The sequence below is a fragment of the Balaenoptera physalus genome, assembly GCF_965194825.1.
Source record: "Balaenoptera physalus genome assembly, chromosome: 1".
Taxonomy (NCBI): Eukaryota; Metazoa; Chordata; class Mammalia; order Artiodactyla; family Balaenopteridae; genus Balaenoptera; species Balaenoptera physalus.
Window position 1 is genome coordinate 5,269,299 of NC_138882.1, and position 15,191 is coordinate 5,284,489.

Below are 15,191 nucleotides of genomic sequence, written 5' to 3' on the forward strand. Positions count from 1 at the left end.
AATGGTATGAAATGCATGCGCTGGAAAGAAGAGAGTCTAAAGCCTCCAGGTCACCCTCCAGGTCAGGTGCTGGTCCCTCGAGCTGCGGGAGTGATGGCTGCTGAGGGCTCACACCTGAGCTCCTCTCGAGGCAGCTGCATCTACAGACAGTCATACAAAGGTCCAGAGCCCTCCATCAACCTGGGACCATCCCGAAGGGCCAGTCTAGCCCTGGAACGTTCCCGTGGGACTGGCTGAAGCCTCTGCTGCAACCACACTGCAATTCAGTACCTCCACTGCCCATCCTGCTTCCTCCCAGGTGTTGTCCCCAAAAGCATTATACAGAAAACAAAAGGCCACGCATGCAGGTCTCAGAGTCTGTTTTCTGAAGAATCTGGCCAATGGCAGTTGCCAGTAGGAGTGGTCCAGAAAGCAGACGCATAGATGGGATTCTGCGCCTGGACCACAGGCGACAGGTGAAGCACAGGCGGTCCCTCGCATGAGTAATGGTGCGATTGTTAAAACTTTCACTAGTCACGCACGGGGACGCAATACCAGCTGAAGGAAATTTACTGGCAGGTGGAGTAATCCCACCTGATGAGAGGCGGATGGGAAGTAGTGGCTGTAAGAACTATGGAATCAGCTGTTGCTGGGGTCATCAGCGAATGGTGGGGGATGAAAACTGAGAGTGATTTGAGGTCACATGAAAAGTAAGAAGGCTCCTTTCATCGTCTGCAGTCAGCAGAAAGGGCCGAAGATTGGGCCCAAGACTAACTGTCGGGGTAGCAGATCATCAGTTCTGCTGAGACTGCTATTCCGAGGTCAGGATCCGGACTGGGAAGAACTGGGGCTCTGAGATGTGACATAGGGGCGTTTGTGGAAATAAACATGTGGAAATATTTGTGGAAACTGCAAATATCAGTACATTACTGCAAATGTATGCACAACTATTCTTGGAAGTACAGAAGTTTTTAAACTAAATGGAAATAGGGATGGTGGTGGTATTGCTGTGCCAGGAAGGCTTCCCACTGACCTACAAGCATTTTGTCTTTCCCTCTTCCCACTCTTCTCCACTGACTATCTCGATCAATAGCAAATACCGAAATGACTACTTCAGGTCCAGCTTCTCCTCTAAGCATCTCCACTGCAAGCTTGCTATCCAAAAGTGAGCTCAATGACTTCCCCACGAACTGATTCCAACTATTTTCACTTCAACCCTTAAACACTACCATCCACTTCGTCCCTACAGTGGAAACTATGGAGTGATCCTTCATTCAGCCCTGTCTGCCCCACATCCAATAAAGTTCCAAGTCATACCAATAACTTAAAAAGAGCAGGAATAAATGAAATAGAAAATAAAGACAGTAATACTCCACAAAACCAAAAGCTGGTTCTTTACCAAAAAAAAAAGAAAATTAATAAAAATAGACAAACCTATGGCAAGATTGATCGAGAAAAAAGGAAAGTGAAAAGAAAGATAATAAAAATATAAGAATAACTACAAATCCAGAAGAATAAGAAATGTCAGGGGGAAAGAATACAAAAATAATAATAATTTTTGTCAGTAAATCTAAAACCTTAGATGAAATGGACAAATTCCTGAAAAAATGTGTATTTGTTATGTCTATGAAACTAATTCTGAATTATGAAAGAAAAAGGAGCCAAAAACAGCCAAGAAATTTTTGAGAAACACCACCAAGGCAAAGGGCTTTTCCCAAACAGAGATCAAGACTTACTGAAAGTGTAACTGAAGCAGGAAAAAATAAAGACCAGCAGAGCAGAACTACAGCCCAGAAACAGAACTACTCACGTATGAAAACTTTATATGTGACGGAACAGGCACTACATGTGTACATACATAAGTAGGGGACCACCACCTTCCACTACACACAGTGGGCTAGAGACCTAAATGTGAAAAGTAAAACTTTAAAACTTTTGAGGAAAATAGACAAGTATCTTCATGACATCAAAGTAGAAGGAAATATACTTCAGGATAAAAGATATAACTATGAAACACTGATAAGCTCAATGATGTTCGTTCATCAAGGGAGACAACTGAAAAAGTGCAGAAAATTCACAGACCAGGAAAAAAATATTCGTAATACATACAACCAACACAGACCTAATATCTAGGATTTGTGAAGAGCTCAATAAACAAGACAATCCAATTTTTTTAATTGGCAAAGACATGAACAAGTAATTTTCAGAAGAGCATTTGAAAAAATATTCAATCTCAGCATTTTAAGATCAGAGATAGGCAAATTAAACTAACAATAGGGTACTATTTCATACCCATCAGAGAGGCTAAAAACTTTAAATTCTGGCGAAATAAAACCAAGATATGGAGCAACTAGAACTCTCATATACTGCAGGTGGGAATATTTGGAGGACAATGTCCCTAGGACCTCCCAATTCCCCTCCTATGTGCCCAAAAGACACACACAAGAATGCTCAGGGCATGCTGGAAAGAGCATTTCACTTCTGCCAGAAGACCCCCTTCCCAGGGGAATAACAGCCTAGGACCCCTCCCTCCATGTGCTAGTTTCCCAGTTTGAGGGTTCCTAATCCACTGAGTTAAAATAGAAGTGATCTCTGTTACTACTTGTTTTTAAACACTTTTTAAAAATATAAAAATGATGAATACTATATAAAATTTATGACTACCTCTTTACTGTTTAATAGAAAACATAGCAAAAACCTTTCACTGATTTAGAAAAGTCAATATTCTAACAAATCTCACTTGTTGGAAGTAAAACAGTCATTCTCTTCTTGGGACAATCTCCTAATAAATGGTGGAAATACAGAAGAAAACAAAACATTTCTAGAAAAAAATACTAAATTTCTAAATGTATAATTATACTGATAATTATCCATTTAGAAAAACCATATTTTAATTCTAGCATTCCATAAAATAGCAAACTCAATAAATATACATTTTGTTAAAGCTTAAGTCATTTAAAAAGCATTAAAGAAAAATAATGGTATAAAAACACCACCACTCTGACAGTTTGAGTTGGTTTGCCTGTCTTGGGAGAAAATACCAGAACACTCTGACTTAGGAAGGTGGAGGCACGTTGAAACTTAGAGGAGTCTCAAGAGTCTGTCTGTTGCAACTGACTGAGACATGACAGTGTGCTCCCAGACGACAACCCTGAAACGGACCCAATTCCTAAGTTGCACAGTGGGTTTGGACGGCAACTCTGACAGTACTGGGGGTGGGCGAGAGCGATCGCTGGATATTTTTTACGCATCTTCAGGAAAAGGAAACTTAATGCTAAGGTAGTATTTTCATCAGAACATTTTCTTCTGTCTCATTTGATTCAAGTACAGTACAAGCACTTCTGGAAATAGCATGACTAAGAGCACAGGAAAGAATTATCCGTGGTGTTTGGAATGGTTCACTTTATGTGTCAAGTTGACTGGGTCATGGGGTGCCCAGATATTTGGTTAAACATGATTTCTGAGCTTCTGTGAGAGTGCTTCCAGATGAAACAGGCATTCGAATCAGAGGAGTGAGTTAAGCAGCCTGCCCTCCCCACAGGCGGAGCAGCATCCAATCCATCAAGGGCCTGAATACGGCAAAAAGGCGGAGAAAGGGGGAACTCTCTCTCCGGACGACCGCTGAGCTGGAATGCTGGTTTTCTCCTGCCCTGGCCTGGGATTCACACCGCTGGCCCACTGGCACTCCTAGTCCTCAGGCCTTCGTACTTGCATTACAACTTACACCACCACTTCTCCTGGTTTGGGGGCCCTTGGACTTGGACTAGAGCTACATCACCAGCTTTCCTGGGTCTCCAGCTTGCAGATGGCAGATCTGGGGACACCCCAGCCTCCGGAATCGCGTGAGCAGATTCCTTACCACAGATCTCTTTACACATGTGTATCTGATGTGTGTACGTATACATACAGCAGGATACACGGCTAGTTGCACAGGTTAAGGTAACCACATATACAGAGAGAGGTATGTGTGTGTGTGTGTGTGTGTTTGTATGTGTATCCTCTTGGTTCTGTTTCTCTGGAGAACCCTGTCTAATACAGTGTTGTATTCTTAAATTAACATATTAGTTTATACAGCAATACAAATCAAATAATTTACGTAAACACAAAATAATGAAACTCTTCCCCTCTTTTTTTTTTTTAATCAGTGGAAACTAAAGTGAAGTTTAACTTTTAAATCAGTTAATATACAAATTCCTTATTAATTCTAACAACTTCTTAAAATTGACTAAATGCTGTTTAACCGAGTAGTTACCTTTTCGAATTTTTTAGTGTATCATCCGAGCTTAGTAGCTATTCTGAGCATAATACTAAAAAGAAGGCAGCCCCTGAAGGAATGAATAAAATAATTTTAAGTTGTTGGTCCCAAAAGAACAAATATTTTGAAATATTCTGAAACATAAAATCTGCCTTCATCTTAAAAGCCTTTAACATTAACCTGAAAGTTTAAAGAGGTCTGTGAGTCATGAGACGTTTGCTCCCAGACTGAAGTTCTATATAAAAATTGCTCCCTTGAAAGAATTCTCAACCAGAGGTTATAAAAACCAAAAGCAGTATTAACAACGGAAAGTCCAACCTAACATCAGCCTGACAGCTATGATACCCTACTCAGCAGCGTCCTACGACTGACTGCTCACTCCACTCAGGGTTAGGAGGAATCCTTAGTCCTTTTAACTTGGAAGATGCAAGTATCTGCTTCTCTCAATTGTGCTTTAAATGTAACTAATCAAAGTATAAGATATTGGTTCATACAATCAGGGATTAATTACATTGTAATTAACCAAAAACAGCAAAATCTTCCAATGTCTATTTCAAATGACAGCCCTGGGCTCCGGAGCTACGACCCGGAGTGCAACGCAGGCACGGCAGCCGTCCAGGCCCCTCCCCTCCTCCCTGGGCCCCGCGGGCAGAAGCACCCCCGCGGCCGTGCTGGTGCTCCCGCTGGTGGCTGTGCTCTCAGGAACCGCTGGGCTCCAATCACGCCTCACTGTCCACTTGCAGCCCCCTCAGAGTTGGGGCAGGCCAAGCTTCCTGCTCGCTTTGTCGCCTACTCTAGTCTTAGCACCGACGCCTTTCGGGCCTGCATGACAGCCAGCAAATAACAATACTAGAAACAGGATAAAACAACCACCACCTGTTCTTCACACAGTAGCCTGGCATTTCACACCTTTAAAGGAAACTGTAAAGGTAAGAGGGAGTTCAACAAATCAGAATATTAACTTCGATGGATTTAATGTTCTATTTCACCAAACACACACCCAATATGCCTTGACATCTGAGTTCATTACTAAACAGAAAACTAAGAATATTTCAATAGCTATGGAAATAATTTCAAATACATCCTTTCACATATAAAAATAATTTCTATTAATCAGTTTACTGTTCTAAACATACTGACCATAAGTTTAAATAAAATGACCATTAGAAAGGTGATCCGGTGACATAAATCTTCTAGCTCGTTAAAGAATCGCAGCATAAATTCTCTCCTCCCCGCAATGCAGAACTCCTTTGGGATAAGGTCATCTTCTAGGGCCAAGATTCTGCGTACATGTTTTAACAAAGAAAATGATTTATAGATTTTCATTTTCACGTTCAATATTTCAGTATGCACCCAAAACGGTATGGCCTCAGGAAATTGAAACAGAAATGACAAGTTATCTGGAAGACGACCAGCAACCAATCACCAATCAAACTGAACGAGTCCTTTCTTTTCACAAAACCCAGCTTTATATATTTATACATAATTTTTTATGCCAATATTGTTTCTATTGAAACAAGTAACAAGACTACCTTTCTCTCCCCTCTGGACCCTTTCATGCCTTGTTATTCCCTCACCAATTTGTAGTTAAACCTTAAGCATGTATCATACAATGTGCAGAAAAACAACCACAATTCAGACTACCTGAAGAAGATATCTGTTTCCTTAGCAAATTCCACAATTTACAGCTTTCTAAGGCTGGTTCCGTGGGTGACACTTCACAGTTACCACAAATGCATTGGTCTCAATTTTTAAGATTACAGGAAAAACCATACACATAAGTTAACTTATACTTCAGTGTGTATTGCTCACACGTATGTTCTGTACTCAGTTCAACACTCTCATTAGTGTGAGAAAAATTCACAATAATTGTTTTTAATGTTTAAATCAGTTTGGACATAATTAAGGAAAAGAACATTTTAAAAACAAAGAAAAAATCTCTTTGAGATATGCTCCTGTTATAGCTATACTATCAAACCTATTCCCACAACTCAGCAGCTATCAAAAGGTCACTACGCAAAGCAGTAAACAATAACAAAAATAGTTTCCAAATCCATGAGACCCTAGAGCCACAGTGTTCCAAGAAAGGAAACATGGAAATCAGACACAATGTTGCACTTTTGAGGAGAACCTGATCAGTAAGGCAAGGCACAATCACATGTGCTACAAACCCAAGATTAGTTGTTAGGAAGACAATTTAGCTGACAACTGAGCACATGGGATGCATAGACAGCTGCACAGTTAGGGTAGAAATAAAAAACAAGTGCAGCTGATTGGGAGGAAGGCCCTGGTCAATTTATTTTCAGGTTCGTTTAAATCCACAAGGCGAAGCAAGTCAGTATGATTATAAATCTAATCTAACATAATATGACTTTTTCAATTTTTGGCAGTTCACATATCACACCGACTTTTTCTTCTATTATTTTCAGATTGACTAGACGTGTGTTTCACCCAGTTCCGTTGACACTGATCCTCACTGACACTGATTAAGTATTTCTGAGTACCTTTATATCTCCGTCGTCACCACATTAACACTGCTTATTAAGGGCCTATTATATGCAGGTGCTACACTAGGCACCGGGCGTATATCCTGCACAGAAGGGACACGGACGCTGCCCTCAGGGAGCCTGCAGTCTAGTTAGAAAGGCTCACTGTGATGGCTAGTTTGACAGGTGAAAAAGGCAAGGTGATAAAGGAGCATATACCAGAGTTTGGGGGAAACGGGGGAGGGGGCTGTCAAGGAACTCTTCCCACCGAGGCCTCTAGGATAAGCGGGAGGTCATTTAGTGAGGGAGTGGAAGAAGGGGAAGAAAGGGGACAGAGGAGGAATTCCAGGCAGTGCCCCTCCACAGGGGAGGTGTTCTGTCTGGGTTCTGTCTGTCCCTCATCCTCATCACATACAGAAAGGCTCCACTTCATGGATGGTCAGAGGTGCTTGCAACCTTCAATATGTCAAGACACCACATTTCTTACACTTCTACTGTTTTTATATCAGATCACATAATTCAAGAAATGAGATTCTTCCGCCTGCCAATGCAGGAGACACGGCTTCTAGCCCTGGTCTGGGAAGATCCCACATGCTGCGGAGCATCTAAGCCCGTGCGCCACAACTACTGAGCCCGCGTGCCTAGAGCCCGTGCTCTGCAACAAGAGAAGCCACCACAATGAGAAGCCCACGCACCACAGCGAAGAAAAGCCCCCGCTCGCCACAACTAGAGAAAGCCCACGCAACGAAGACCCAATGCAGCCAAGATAAATTAATTAATAAAAAAAAAAAAAGAAATGAGATTCTTAGTTCTATAAGTCAGAACAAGACTTTAATAGATCCATCAAGAAAGCTTTACCAAGGAACATTCTGAATTGGGAGAATTCATTTCCTCCCTCCCAGAAGAGTATGAAGTGAAAATTTTACATCTTAAGCAGTTTCACAAAGCTGAACCATACATAAAATGAGGCAATCACCGATAACACTTGTTTAAAACAAAATATCTGTCAGAAAACCTGGCTTATCTCAACTGATGGACACAGTTCCCATTCATGGCAGAACTAAGTTCAAATACAGAATCACTAAGCAAAAAGCTTCTCTCTGCCTGCTAAGTAAAAGAAACGCCTCAGAGAGGAGAAGTGGGCACCCCCATTAACACACCCCAGTCTTCACAGGCGTGCTTGTTTGTATTTTGAAAATAGAACAGTGAAGACATTGTTTTTAATATGGATTTTCCTAGTACCTTTCAAAAGCGTATTGTCACTGGACTCTCCCAAAACCACCAGTAACGTTCTATTTTGGCTTAGAATATTTTGTCATTACATTAGTGGAGATAAGGATAATCTTGTTATTACTGTTGACATCGTGTTCTGTTGTGTGTGTATGTGTTCTAAAATTGGTAAAACTGCTGTCAACACAAACCCAAATTTCATTTCAGAATCCTTAAGTCAACCATTAGTCAAAAATTTTCTAACTTTTTGAATGATCTAGAAAAATAATGAAACAGTTTTATGAATATATAAGCAGTGTGACTATTTAAAACTGAAATTATTATATATACGAATTTTCCAATAAAGCCATGTAAAAACTGTCTCTCAGTCAAATAGGCTGACGGGAAATAAGTCAAGCCTATCAACTGAAGAAATGAAGTTCAGAACTCTACAGTGCTTATTCATCCACTCCTTCAAAAAGGGCACTTAAAGTCATAGATTATTATAAAGAACTCCAATGCCTAAGTGAAATACTATGCACATTTATTTATATTGTATTTACCATTTATGAAAACTGCCCAGTGAATAAAGTCAAAACCTTGCTTTCTGTTAGAGCATCTAGTATATTGTGAGTAATCAATGAGTACTAAGCACCAATAACATGGATACATTTCCTAAGAACTAAAATCTGGCATGTGCATATCTCATTATTAAATCACTTGAAAGTTATTGTTAATTAAGCATCAAACTGTTAAATGGTCCAGGTACCACCAATACACACAATGTCCAAGGAAGTCCAGAGGAGGTTCCTACACTCCCAGATTTCTGCCTGTGATGTCCTTTAGAAAAATATGAAACAGAGAAAAGGAAAATGTTTCTATTTATGTTCTCTTCACATGATCTTTGAACCACTCTAGGGTGCTTAATGTCATTAAACCATTAAAAAATGCTTACTGGAGTCACACGCTATGTGTCCCCCAATGCTTAGAACACAATGGGCACAAAGCAGATATTCAAGTATTTGCCAAATGAATGAAAAAATAAAGCCTACCTAATCCTGCTTTGTTTTGGTGAACTTAAAAAGCAGTGGTTAAAACTAACTCTAAATGCAAATTTAGAGTAAAATAAGAAAAGCAGCAGGGATTTGTTCCATCGATTAACTACCACAAGTGTCCAGGACTACAAATGTGTATTTACCGTAAGTCAGAAGCATTTCAGAGTATAATGTTGAGAAGGCTAGCTAGCATCACAATAATCAGCTGCATTCATCATCCTAGAATACCTTCACTATATCATCGTTCTGCTTTAAAATTTCTAATTGTTCTCCACCATTTTTAGAATAAAGTCCAGATTCCTTAGCCTGGAATTGCAGGCCCCTATTTATTCAACAGAAATGTACTAACTTCCTGCTCTGAAGCAGGCAGGTACTAAGGATAAAAAGATGAACAACAAAGGGAGCCTTCCCTTGAAGAGCTCACATCCCAGTGAAGAGGTCTCAGAAGCAACTGCCAGAGATGCAGCCGACGGAAAGTCAAGGCGAGGCTCAAGTTTCAGGCTACTCAACGCAGCCTCGGAAGACTGGCTGGTTCTCAGAAGAAGAGTTAGAGCTGGTTTTCCATTTTACAAATACCACTTTGGCAGCCATAGAGAGAATGAATCAGAGCCTCATGTCCCACTCTTTTTGCCAAACTGGCCCATTTCTGACCTTTAGAAACCCTGATTTCGCCTACCGCAACAGCTTCCAGTCACAGCCCAGCACACACCCCTCGGCTCCCCTGGGGCCTTCGGGGAAGTCCACCCAAACCCCAGGAGAGCCCCTGTCTGCTGACGTCCCTGCAGTGGCCTGGCACTACGGTGTGCTCTCCGGGCACTAAGGGCCTCCCTCATATTGTCAATGACACCATCGGTCAGGGTTATAAAATCCTTGGTGACAAAGGCTGTGGCAGATTCCTCTGAATCTCCCATCATATCCAGCACAGTTCTTCTTCCACAAGACGCCTTCACAAGGTACAGTGCATAACTGCTGCTTATCACCTGGATTCTATTTTATCAAAACAATAATGTGTGTTTAAGTCCCTAAGTAGATAGCATGGAACAAAGAACAGAGGTTTTAAAAGTAACAGTTTCTCAAATTTAAAAACAGAAGTAGTATTTCCAAAAAATAACCCTAAAATCCCTGCATGTTTTTTTCATATTATTTAACTACTTGTAATACATACAGAAATCAAAAACGCAGGCCTGGCAGCAAGAATACCAACCAGAAAACCAAGTCATAATCCATGATCAGAATCTTAGGCTGTAATAAGAAAGCAGGCAAACACAAGCCCATCTCTCTCTCTTACACACACACACACTTATTCACAACTGTTGCCTCTCCAGGTCAAAGCCTAAGAGATTAAAACAAGCCTGTCCACTTGGAAACAGAGGCCAGATAGACCTACTTATTATTTAATATTTAAACAAAAGAGAAAAATCAAGAACGGCAAAACCATTATTAATGTATGTCCAAGAACACCTTCCTAACTGAAAGTTGGCAATCAAATTATGCACATCTCTATATCTCCTGGGATTTACAGTTTTGCCATCAAAAATGTCCATTACAGTCTACTACATAGAAGTTGACTAATCTGATGTCCTGATACAGACTTCTCCCTGTTGCCTACTTTTTGATTATTTCACTCTTTACTTCCATCAAACAGAGGTAAACCTGAAGAACATCTACCTATATTTTGTTTAATATGTCAAAGATATTAACATAAAACCCGGTGTCCTAACAAACGTAGTTATTTCATTAATTGTCAAAGTTTCATGAGGTCTTTACTTCAGTTAAAGCGCTGTCCCTTTCACGTGTCATTTTTAAGAAACTGATTTGCTTTACAACATTTTGTTAAATGTTAATAAAATATATTTTAAATACAACTTGTGGATTAATCCACCATCTAGGTGAAATTTCTCAAATAATCATTTCTTCTGTTATAGCACTGAATGAAACGTAAGAGTCCTACAACCCTACAAGTTTAGAACTTCATTGTTTCTGTTTACTTCTTCAGTGATGTTATCAAGGAGGTTCTCACAAACATAAATAACAACAGTGGAAGAAAAGCATTTGAATTTGATATGGAGAATACAACTTAACCCACTTGCACCAAGCACGGTCTTCGTAATGTCTCACTTAACGCTCTCAGCCTCACTTACCTAAAATATCAAATACAACTGGAGGACATGACTTCCAAAGTCCCTTCCAGTCTCAAACATCCGCCAAGTTCTAATTTCCTCTGAAATAAACAAGTCACGCTGCATAAATTGGAGCAGTTCCCTCTGAGCCAGGGACCCTGGGCTGCTGCAGGTCAGTCCCCGCCCCCGAGCAGAGCCTCCCTAGGATGCCTGAGCCATTCCTAAGATCCCTTTATGAAAGTCTTCACGGAATAAAACACTACTGAGAAACAGTCAGTGGCCAATTAATTTGAAATCTAAAATACCAAGAAGTGAAAGTTTTGATTTGCTTAGAATGACATTTCAAGTACACAGTTGACCTCACAAAAAAAACTAAGTTAATGCTACTGGGTTTGTTACTGTTTCTGAACTATTTAAAGATGATGTGATGCTCTAAGATTCCAATTTATAATTATTTACCTCCTCAAGGTTCAAGGGAACTATCATGTGTTTAAAGTTAATGGGAAAAACCATATAAAATAAATGACATTCTCAGTTTCATAACTTATCCCCTTTTAACCTTTCCCATATAGATATTTCTCTTACATTAAAAAAAATCAATCATTTTGTGAATACATATTAGAGCATCATTTCATGAAGTACTTTATACAGTTTGTCCTATTATAAATCAACACTGAAAAATGTGTGAGCTATAAGCCCATTACTAACTCACACATTTGTAAATGACTATATGAATGTAATTTATTTAATAAGCCTGAGAATTTGTTGTCTCAAAGAAAAAAATCGTATGTCCTCTTACAGAAAATACTCCCTGTGGCTTCTTACTGTGAATCTGTAAATCAATAAGCAAACGGCACACACCATTGGACTATCTTCCTAAAAGATTATTATGATTATCAAATATTATTACAGTCATAATTATCAGCAAAAAATGCTGTACCCAAAGGGGGAAAATATGGTGAGTAACAACAAAAATTATGAATTCTAGCCCTGACTCTGTCACCGTCCAGCAAATGCAAGCTTAGGAAATCCACTCAATGTCCTCCCTTTACCGTCTGTCCAGTGAAGAAAAGCCTGCCCATTCCTCAAGCAAACCGTTAGAAGGAAAAGAAAGCTCATGCAAACCTCTTCTGCCATATTTTCATCTAGCTATACAGTTAAAACAGCAGATTTCAGTGTATACACTGAACAAATTACTTTAGAATAAGTAACAAAATGTTAGCAATGTAAATACTGATTCTAAATTATGACACAACTGTATTATTAATTTTCTCTCTGTAATAGAAAGGCTTTTAAATACTAGCTTTAACTGCATGCTTAATTTTCACCTGAAACTCCAAAAGAAAAAGGAAAAAAGATCGTCATGTTCCCTTGTTGCCATGATTTTTAGGGTTTCCAAATTCTGTTTATATGTCCTCTTCCAGCACAATGAGTGTCAATATGTTTTACTGACATCTTACACTTACAGTTTTGTAATTTTTTAAAATTATTTATTTATTTATTTATTTATTTATTTATTTATGGCTGCGTTGGGTCTTCGTTGCTGCACGCAGGCTTTCTCTAGTTGCAGTGCGCGGGCTTCTCGTTGTGGTGGCTTCTCCTGTTGCATAGCACGGGCTCTAGGCACGCGGGCTTCAGTAGTTGTGGCTCGCGGGCTCTAGAGCGCAGGCTCAGTAGTTGTGGCTCACGGGTTTAGTTGCTCCGCTGCATGTGGGATCTTCCCCAACCAGGGCTCGAACCCGTGTCCCCTGCACTGGCAGGCGGATTCTTAACCACTGTGCCACCGGGGAAGCCCTGTAATTTTTAAAAAGTTCCCACAGGCACCTTCTCAAAACATCACAGTGGAGTGAGGGGGGGAATAATTTCCAGGTTACAGGTTGAGAAAACTCCAAAGAGGCAAGTTATATGACTTATCCAAGATTATACAAGGAGAAAATAATAGAATTCAGATTTCCTGACTCCTATAAATCAGTTATTAAGTTCAGCCTATCGTGTGTCTCTTCACACACACTCACACACACACACACACACACACACACACACACACAGCCCTGAGTAACTGTGGCTTCTTCCTGGAAATCGAAAGACTGCAGAAATCTGCATACAAACAAAATTTTCTCAAGCTCTGTAAAGCCACAGTTCACAGCTAGGGTTTCATGGGCTGGAATGCAATCCTCAAGACCACAGAAAAATTGTGTTTAGCTCAAAACCCAACCACATCCTGGAAAGTTCTGAGCCAGCCTCGGGTCCCCAAATCCCCTGCTTTTCCTAAATGAACACTTCTGCTATTATAGAAGTCTTCCTTATGCATCCTGCTTTATTTACCAAGGATAATCCTTCTGGCCAGGATAATCCTTTTTAAAAACAGTATTCATAATACCCCTTTACTGTTCAAGAACCTTTATAAAATTCCCTGTCACTTAACTGTTAGACAAAATTTAAATTCACCTCAAGTATTCAAGGCTTGCTAGGCAAATGAATAAAAGCAAACATAAAGAGGCCCATCCTGAAGAGTATCTATTTCCGTTTTGAAAAATCATGTATTTCACACTTAAAAAATATTTGACATAAAGAAAAAGATCATTTTTTACTATAATCCATTTTGATCTAAAAACTACATGAGGATACACTTCCAAATAATGTTTTCATTTAACAAATCGCAATAGAATGCATAAAACGCAAGGTCCTATATTAGATTGGGTGACAAAAAAAAAATGTAAAAATTAACTTATTTCCTTCTCTCAAAGAGCTTAAAATATAGCAGATAAGAATAAGGACGAACTTCTGTGAAACTGCAACAAATTATGATATTGACCATATTCCATATCAAACAATATTCCCAATTTTCTAAGGTTTTTTTTAATGTAAAAAAAGGAGGGGTTAGGTATCAAATGATATCGAATGCTTTTCTGCTCTAGTAAGCTTATCATACAAGTTTTCTTACTGAACCAAACAAGGTAATGAATCATATAACTAGATCTTTTCTATTAAACCACATTTATATGCTCAGATAAACCATCCTTGATTAATGAATGACTGACTCTTCAACTGTTCCGTTAGTCTTAATTTTATTACAGAGTGTACACCAATATTCAGAAGTGTTTTCCAAACTCTGTTCTTTAAAACAGATTCCCTTAAGTTGTTATTGGTATTCCACAACCAAAACAGAGAGACAGAGAGAGATCCATCATCAAAGGTATCTGCAAAATACTGGGCTAAACAAATACTGGGCTAGACTTCTCGGGGACCCTAATATGCTAAAAAGAGCACTGTGACTCTCCAAAATGGTACCCTATACAGATTTTTCCAAAACTGTCTAGCCACAAAACTCTTCCACAGAACTTCCATTAATCTCTTGGAGAACTCTGGTAATCTGTTAAACATAGCTCGGTTGACATTTTACTTAAATGTCTGGTCCAATTTTTGGTATTAGGAATATACTAACTCAAGAGCATGAATCAGAAGATTCCCATTCATTTAATTTTATGAAATGAAAATATAAAAACTGGGCTTAGAAGTCTGTTGTGAAGACAGCTCATATAACTTCAATTCTTCATGGTTACTGGTCTGCTAATGATTACAGCGAGTCAGTTTTTTAAAACTGTCCTTTATTGTCTTCAGTGCTTTTCTCTTTTTTATTCAATTCTACTTTGGAATTCTTATTCTTAACCTTCTGTGTTTTCTATTGTGTTTTCCTTATAAATCTTGGCCTACCTTTTTATTTTTAACCTTTCTATGTTTCTTTGTTCTAAGCATCTTTTGAAAGCAGGACACAGTCGAGGATTATTTCTTAGGTTGAGTCCGTCTTTTAAAACAGAAATTTAATACATTTAACACATTTAACACGTTAAAGACATTTAATGTAAACTGTTTCACTGGTATTTGTCTTTTATAGTCTTGTTTTTCGTTTCCTTCCTGTTTGTTTCTTCATCTCTTGCCGTATGAACCAGGTTTGCTTGCTTTAATCCTGTCCAGCTACTCAGAAAACAAACATATATCCCCTCCTATTTTAAATTCTACTAATGGTGACTTCCAAGTTTTTTTAAGTCCTCCATTAACCAGTTTTTGGCTGATTATCAAGGGAAAA

The 15,191-nt window shown here is 39.2% G+C and overlaps 1 protein-coding gene across 12 annotated transcripts in view; it reads right to left on the reverse strand.

The window, feature by feature from the left end:
- The window catches only part of NEK7 (NIMA related kinase 7), a 145,718-nt gene that overhangs the window by 112,651 nt on the left and 17,876 nt on the right, over nucleotides 1-15,191 (reverse strand). Inside the window, exon 1 of one of the 12 annotated variants that reach the window (XM_082425751.1) lies at nucleotides 5,375-5,493. The exons of 10 other annotated variants lie outside the window; for them this stretch is intronic. The gene's annotated coding sequence lies outside the window, so the exon portion shown is untranslated. Of the gene's footprint in view, nucleotides 1-5,374; nucleotides 5,494-15,191 lie in introns of those variants that run through there. One more of the 12 variants, XM_082425757.1, reaches the window with a different exon arrangement.